This window comes from Halyomorpha halys, unplaced genomic scaffold (assembly GCF_000696795.3).
Source record: "Halyomorpha halys isolate HHAL.00 unplaced genomic scaffold, Hhal_1.1 Scaffold229.1, whole genome shotgun sequence".
NCBI lineage: Eukaryota > Metazoa > Arthropoda > Insecta > Hemiptera > Pentatomidae > Halyomorpha > Halyomorpha halys.
Window position 1 is genome coordinate 260,435 of NW_027111154.1, and position 8,909 is coordinate 269,343.

At 26.4% G+C, this 8,909-nt stretch overlaps 1 protein-coding gene across 1 annotated transcript in view; it reads right to left on the minus strand.

The window, feature by feature from the left end:
• f (forked) overlaps positions 1 to 8,909 on the minus strand; it is a gene marked incomplete in the record, with an annotated part of 203,433 nt that overhangs the window by 73,180 nt on the left and 121,344 nt on the right.

Consider the following 8,909-nt stretch of genomic DNA (forward strand, 5'->3'; position numbering starts at 1 on the left):
TAAAACACAGAATTATAAATCAATTACATGTTATAAAAAAATTCAGTTTTGAATTGTCTGGGACGAACGTAGTTGAGGGAATTAAGTAACTGCCTCATGACTGCATTAGAGCTGGTTCAAATCCTACAGGGGGGGTCGAATTATATTTCTGTGGTGGTTCCACAAAATGAAATCTTGAGCCCTCACCATAGTTAGAATAGGTTGGATACCTCTATATAACCCCTTCCCCCTCCCCATGTATGTCAGAAATAACTAGAATGGGTCTTGAAAAAAAAAGTTTTGAACTGTCTAGATATAGATATAGATATAGATATAGAGATAAATGTTAGTATAGATATAGATATAGGTATAGGTATAGATATAGATTAATAAGATAGATTAGATCTTATCCTTATTGATAATTACATTTTATTAAAATTGATAAAATATCTCAAAATAAGCAATTCCCAAGATGATGTACTCTTGAACTGGGACATATATAATACAGTATTCCTTTATTTCAATGGTCGTTACTGATTATAACACTAACATACTAATTAATTTACAACTGTTACGTTCCCGTCTAGGTAGTGACAGAGCTGTAACCAACTGATTTAGTTATTTAATAAAAGGGATCCAACTAAAAGCTTATTTAAAAATAAAAATGCATTTTTCTATTTTTTTGTTGAAAAGTAGAGAAGAGATGAGTTATTAGTCTATTTCTGGACCTATATAAATGTATATCATTGTCATGTCTTCTTATCTGTGATTACTACAGATGACTAACCTTCTATTAAACAGAAAGTTTTAACATTGTAAATATAGAAAAATGTTTCGAAAAATGCACTTTTGAAAGTGTGGTCTGCAGCCACAAAAACAGGTTGCCTCTTAACTATAACAACATAATGTTTCAGTGATACCTAATCTATTACAAAAAGCCTTCATATATTTTCAAATTGTACTATCAAATTTTGAGGATTGTAGTCAAATTTATTCGAAATTGAGATCTGAAAGTTGAATTAAATAACTAATCAAAGTTGATTTTATTAGCTCATAAGAACGATTGAAATACAGGCATATGGAATTTTAATTTATTTATCCTCTAATTAATAACTTGCTATTTGAAGTTAGTTGTGTTCCATTTTAAATTCTAATGTAGTAGGATAGCAAATATTTGTTTATCTTATTAAATATGAAGGTCACCTTTTGTTATAACGTCAAGTGTTTTCAAGAGTTACTCCTGTTGCTGAATTACGCAACAAACTAATACTGTATTATAAAAGACTATCTTCATAAATAATTTACAAGATAAAGTATATTGTAAAAGGATATTATAAACCTTACTTTAGACCGTTAAGAGAAAAAAAAATGTAATTAAAATTAAATACAATGGTTTTTATAAATCATAAGTCACAATACATATTCCATAACAAATATTTTAATGTAAGAATTTTTTTCTTCTGGGTTTGTTTTTTCATATCTAAAATTCTTCTTATAGGTAAAGGGCATGAATACAACAAATATAAAGCTAAAATGCCCTGATGAAAGAATTCTTTCGCTTTCCTTCATTTTGAAAGCCCTGATGAAAGCCCTGATGAAAGAATTCTTTCGCTTTCCTTCATTTTGAAAGCCCTGATGAAACCCTGCAAAGTGGGGCTAAAGATTGGCTCATAATAAGTATTTTATTTAATATTTCAGTTATTTTGACCACACCCAGACCATCTTCCTTTTATTAAGGAAAAATTGTATTTCAAAAATATTTTTTGTTTCACCTGTCTCATAAAATTAACTCATACGATTCTTTAAGTATAATAAATTAATTAATATATCATAATGGAGTTGAAATCATATAGTAAGGTATACTACTATACTAAGGTACACTCCTATAGTAAGGTATACTCCTATAGTAAGGTATACTCCTATAGTAAGGTACACTCTTCCTATAGTAAAGTATACTCCTAAAGGTACACTTCTCCTATAGTAAACTCTGTGTACTTGCTCAACTAACCATTCAAATTATTTTTGTACACAAAAAGGAGCTGTAATTTTAGTCTGTTCAAAAGAAGCATACATTCTGTTCTGATATTTTTCTCTTGTTTTATGAAAAATTTGCATTAAATTGTGTGGTCTGTACTGCAGAAAACGACACAGAACTAATTTGTTCATCAGATATAATAAAAAATTGTAAACATCAAACTGAGAAAAACATCTAAGAGGGCTGAAAGATAGTAAATTATTGTGTCTTTATCTTTATTGTGTCCAACCATTTGTTTGATTTCCTGAAGTTTGTCAGTATTATCCCATGACTAGTGAATTTTTCCCAATAGTCTAGATTTTTATCAGAAGATATTTGACTATAGATAACATCTGTACTCTCTGTTAGTTCCAAACTATCCAAATTGTAGGCAATATAGGTAACGGCTTATGGGCTTGGTAGCTATATTTGTTCTATATAATGAAGTGTGTTAATATATCCCAAAAACGGATTAACTCCGGCTGGTAAAATATCTGTTGGGTTATGCTGATGACTTGGTACTGTTGGGTAAAGACGAGAAAACTATAAAACTTAATTCGACTACATTTATAAAAGCTAATAAGGAAATAGGTCTCAAAAGAAATATGTATAAAATTAATCGTGTGGTTAGCAGCAGAAACAGGAACAATTTTGGTGTATAGATTTAGGAGGAAATACAATGAGGAGGTAGAGATGTTTAAGTAGAAATTACTTAGGGTCTACAGTAGTTAAAAAATGTTCCAAAAAAAAAATAATAAAGTAATGAAAGTGATAAGAAAATAAAGGCGGAAAATACTTTTTAATTTTCAATTTTGAAATTGTTTGGCTCGTGCCTTCTGTCCAGAAGTCTTAAAAGTTAGAATTAACAAAACTATTATCCTTCCTACAATCCTTTGCAGTTACGAAACGTGGCCTCTTACTTTAAGGCAGGAACAGCACCCTAAGCTTTTTGAAAATACATTATTGTGTCAAATGTTTAGTTCGAAGGATGAGTTGAGAGAATTTAGAACGATACAGAACACCGAATTGCATGTGCAGTAAATATAATTCTATCATAAATAAATTATAAAAAATGTAGTTCATTTCTGTAAATATAACAAAGGGTAAATTTATAATAAATAAGTTGAAAAAAATGTAATTCTATTCTTTCCAGTGAATATAATAAATAGTAAATCAAAGATATTATTGGTCTAAGGCACTAAAGAATACTCTTACAATAGAATTTTTTATTCTATTCCATTCCTATTTCAATATCAACAATGCTGGTAGTAATATGTTCAAAGTACAAAGTAAGACTTATCAACATGCGAACATTGTCAGGAAAATAATCACATTATATAGGGATCATAATTGTTTAAGTTTTGAAAATAGTCAATAAATCCATACCAACTGTGAAGAAATTGATTAGTATAGTTAATTAGGTAACCATTTATCAACTTCTTCAGTCATACAGATATATGATAGTATAATGTATGTAAACATGATAATTCAATGTATGTAAACATGATAATTCAATGTATGTAAACATGATAATTCAATGTATGTAAATATGATAATGCTTTGTATGGAAATGCATACCTTTGGAGTAAGGCATGCAATACTCTTATGTATTGGTATGTGTTTTTTTTATTGGTTGTAAAACTGAATATATCTTTAAACTATAAAAACCGGAACTCAGTTTTGATTATGTTGCAACTACTCTTATTAAAGTATCTCAAAAAAGTGTCTATTTAATTAAAGTTTTATCTGGTACTGATAATATTTAATCTAAAAATAACAACCAGTTGTGTATTGAATTTAATTGGACCAAACCACAATTTAAATTGAAAACTGAAACAATAATTTTTTACTTGCCTGGTTTAATAGCTAATTAAAATTTTGATTGCTCGATCCTTAAATATTTTAGTAAGCTTCTCAATATTGATAGCATGTTTTTGGTAACTATGGTGATGATTTCATCAGTTTGGAGTAGTTTAGAGGTCTAGAGGAAAAGAGGCCACATTTTGTAATTGTTTTGTTATTCTAAATTGGATGAATCATCACTGTTGACTCAATAGCACTTAGAAAATTAATATGAAACAGATAGACGATTGTGGCTTTTGAAGGAAGATAGAGATGCTACCTCTGAGTTTTTTCTAAATACTTTAAGCCTCAGAATAATTTTGAATAATATAATTTGGAATAACATGTGTTGTATTGGATTCAGTTTCTTTTGATATTGATATTTATTACTTTGCTTTTTTATAAAACTTGAAAATAAGATTTTTCATTCATAATAAGTTAAATACACAAATATTACCAAATGCACTAAAGGTTACTTTTAATTGTAATAACATTGTTATATCCTATTGCAATGTGAATGGTTCCATATTAGTTAGGTAATTAGTGATTAAAAATTTACAAAACATAAATAAATAAATAAAATTCACAAGTATTATAAAATGTTTAATGGTATTCAGGAATGAGACCTAAAAGCATTAAATTTTTTCTTTGTATTACTAATTTTAAATTTAGTTTATTGATATTGAAATTTCTTTTATTTTTTCTTGATAATGTAGGGAGACACTTAAAATGCTTTATTTTTTAATATAAAAACTGTATTTATATTTTATTATCTAGTGTAATTCTATACCATATGTATTTATATGTCATATTTATTTAATTATTTAATATGTACCATATTTATGTATAATAAAAAATGGTCTGAATCATATGTTAAAAAATATATATTTATTTGCGCATGGTGAAGCAAAAGCAGTGGAAGGAATTTAATAAAATTCCAATAAAAACACCACGAAGATACTAATCTCTAACTTCCCTCTGAATCTGAGCTCAATCGGATGTCATTTAAAAAATATAGATGTTCCGAGAAAAATATCTTTACCAATATAAATATTTGAAACTAAATTAATTTTTGTGTTTAAATTTCCTAACTTATTTTTACCTTAAAATCTATAACTTATTTATTAAAAAAATAAATTAATTGGTCCAATAAAATTTAATTTGCCAATATCTGTTACGTTTCAGAACAATTCTTACTTTCTATGAACAATTGTAAAATAAATCCAACAATCAGTGCATGTTTACTTCCTTTTGGATTACGGTATAAAGTAAACATCAACTGTTTGAACAGCTTAGTTAGCTAGATAGTAATATAGAAATTAAATACATTTATTTCAATTTTTTCTTTACATTTAAGTTTGTTTAACTTTATAAAGACACAGCTGATTCTGCAATTTTATGTTTTGTTTATATGAGGCTGTAGCACTGGGATACAAACTGGGAAACAGGAATACAATGTTCCATTTGCAAAATATTAGGATGGAATTTCCTTGAAAATAAACTATTTAGTTTTATCAAATGAAATGTCAGTTTTTGAGAAAAACGTAATTTGAATTTCCATGGACAATAATCTAATTCTGTTAATTAATTGAAGCCTGTTTGTTAGCTTCCATTTTCATTAACTATCCCCTCCTGATTTTGTTCCATCTTAGTAAAAGCTTAAATTCAATACATTTTTGGAAGCCATTGTTATTTGGCCCTTTTGTTTAGAAAAATAGTTTAAAGTCTTAAACAGCAGAAATGGGTCATTGGTTGACAGGGATGGAAAAACTTTGAACATTTCAAGTTTTGTATCCTGAATTTCTCATTATTAATTATTGATTTGAAATAATTAATATAACTGTTCATTGTTTTGTACAGCTGATCTTTTCTGAACCTTTCTTATTCCTGATAAATTTCATTCAGATTTATTTCTAGTTTTCTGTCCTGGTAATTTTATTTAAAAAATTTAATTAATTTATTTTAAAAATATAATTTAGTCTTGAGTGTTAATATAATCAGTTAGTGGTGTTGTGGTATAACTTATCACTGATATTAATATAGATAGCAATTGTACACTTATCTTTGTCATTTGGTTTTAATAACTGTGATATGCTCTTTAAATTAATACTGTCGTAAAATTTCATGAATTATGAAGTAAGGTTTTAAAATAAAATTTCCATTATTCATCTATTTTTCTTATTTATTACATAAGTTTCAGTATCTTTAATGTTTTAATTTTTATTATGGTTGGATGTCAATTTATTGAATTTCTACTAATCAAAGTTTTTTAATGAATGTGAAAATAAATTTGGGAAAAACTTTTAGTTTTTCCAAATAAACTATAAAATAATTTCTGAATTTTTAACATTGGAATAAGTAAGAAAAAATATGTATTGACAGAAAGGAAAACCATAAAAGGGGCAATGTAAAGGAGACAACATAAACTGTAGAACTAAACTTGAAATTTATTTGTAAGTTTCTGAAAGTTTTTACCTTTCTGAATAAAATTTAACTTTTCTTTGAAGTAACATGAATAGTATATATCCAGATTATTAATTTTTGACCCCTAATATGCATCCCAAGTATGACCATTTGCTATTTATGTTGTTTTTTTTTCATGGAAACATCATATTGGACATAAGGCGGTTCAACTGTATTTATGAGTTTAGATTATTAAAAAATATATGTAAATAAATAATCTATCTGAAATAATTCTATGTTCCTTTTTTTAAATATAAAGTTTTAGATTTTAGTTTGTAATATGTTGATTTTAAATGATAGTATTTTTGACACAGATAAAATTTACCCCACCTATTTTTCTAAAAAATAGTGATATTCGGACATAAATGAAAAATAATGATTATTTTTTTATTTATGAGTCATAAATTTGTATTATAATTAAATTTTAATTCAAAACATGAATTAATTTAATTTAATTTAGTAATTTTTGGGGGGTAAAATTAATGGCATAGTCATATCACAAACTAGAAAAAAGCATAAAAAAAACTTTAAACTTTAAAAATTCTGTGAACAATAAATTAGTAATCTATAATAAAAATTATTTATTTTATAAATTATATTTGTTTCAGAAAGAAAATTTTGAATATTGGAACTGAATTGTAACAAAATTGTTATAAAGAATGTCCTCTTTATAACAATTTTGTTACTGATTTTTATTATGTTTTACTCTTTCTTTACATTTTATATATTTTTCTTCACAACAGGTATTGAAACAATAAGCAATTATCTCAGTAAAAATCGAAATAATTTAATTTATTTCAGATGCCAACTTTATAATTAAATTTATTTATTAAAGTGATTAAGGAATCAATTTGTTTTGTTTTGCTATTTCTCAATATTATATGTAGTCAATCGCTACCTACTAAGGCAATTTGTACAAGTGCAGTTAATTTGTTATAGTTATTAATGATTTATTGTCTGGAGAGGTCTTTTGTGTATGAAGTAGAGTTTATTTATTACATTAATGTTAATTGTTGCAGATTATAAATTTTAAGCTAGCAGTATTTAGTTGTGCTGTTCACAGATAATTTTAATTTGGATGAAAAATATTAGATTATACATTAATTATTATAAATTAATACATAGAGTTAACTAAATAAATAATTTAACTTTATATTGGTTATTTAATTTTGAATGGTCTAAAGAAGGTTTATGATATGATAGCATAGCGACTTTACCGTGAATCTGCATTACCAAGATGGTTGTTTTGCTGTTTTTCAGTGTGGACCATAGTATTACTGGCATATTGGAATTCTATGTGGCTTTCCGAACTGTGGATGGAGGCAACTGATTCTTCGTTCTCAATTACAACTTCACTAGCCATACAAAACAATGGCTCAATATTTTTCACAGTTGAGTCTATCGTAGCAGTTTTATCTTTTTCTTCATCCTTAATTTCTGCTTTCTTTGGTTCTTCTTGTGCCGATTCTGTCTGTGAAACTGTGTCGGAATCCGTCACTATAATTTTGACATCTCCCGTTCCGTTGGGCTGCTTGGTAACAACATTCTTAGCGAATGTGGTATTGTCATTGATATCAAAAGACTCAGATTCTTTGCAACAACAGAAACAAACCTTGGTCAACATATTACTGGCCCAGCCCCTCTTCTGGGTTCCCCTTATCTTCCTTATCAGTCATCAAACACCTGCTCTTGTCAGGGAATAAAGTGAATTACATAAACCGTATAAAAGCTTCTTTGTTCAAAACAATTTTTATTTCTTTTTCTATTGTTTGATTAACAAATTTCAAGTTTGAAATAGTATTGTTAATTCGAAAAATTCACATTGTTTCCTTTCATGTACATTTATTTTATTTAATTCAGATTTTTTAAAAAATAAATGGAATAGCTCAGTTGATTCATATCTATATTGATGAATGCAACCTTGTCCTTATAACCATATTTCTTGTTTGAAAAAAAAAAAATTGTTGAAAACGTAGTATACTATAACAAACTTTTTCAGTTTTATATTTTTCTGATAATTTTAAGAAAATACTTATTATAGATTGACTAAATACAGTTAACATATAAAATATAAGAAATATAGAAATTTATTTATGTAATGTTGTGCTAATTAATAATGTACAGTTTAGTGAAAGCATGGGAAACAATTGGATAGTTATTTCCTCACTTTTATAAATTTAAAATAAATGTCCCTCCTGTGTGTCCTAGTAAGGTTTTAGAAGAATTTATTTCTTTAAAATAGGACAAAACTTTGAATAATTGTGTTAACTAATTGAATTATAATAAAATTATAATTGAATATTTTAAAATAATATTTTTTTTTTTTGTATTTCATTATATTAAAAATATTTTTTAATTGAATTAAAAATTTATTTAATTTTAAAATTAATCATGTTTTAATTTGATTGGCATTGATTTAATTCGGACAGAAGTTAATCTTGTAATTTATTATTAGAAAAATAATTCAGGATTCTCTTAAAAGAATACAACGTACATCTGCAAATCATTTTAAAAATTAGTTTATACAACACACATTCCTTCCCAAAATTAGTTTATACAACACACATTCCTTCCCAAAATTAGTTTATACAACACACATTCCTTCCCAAAA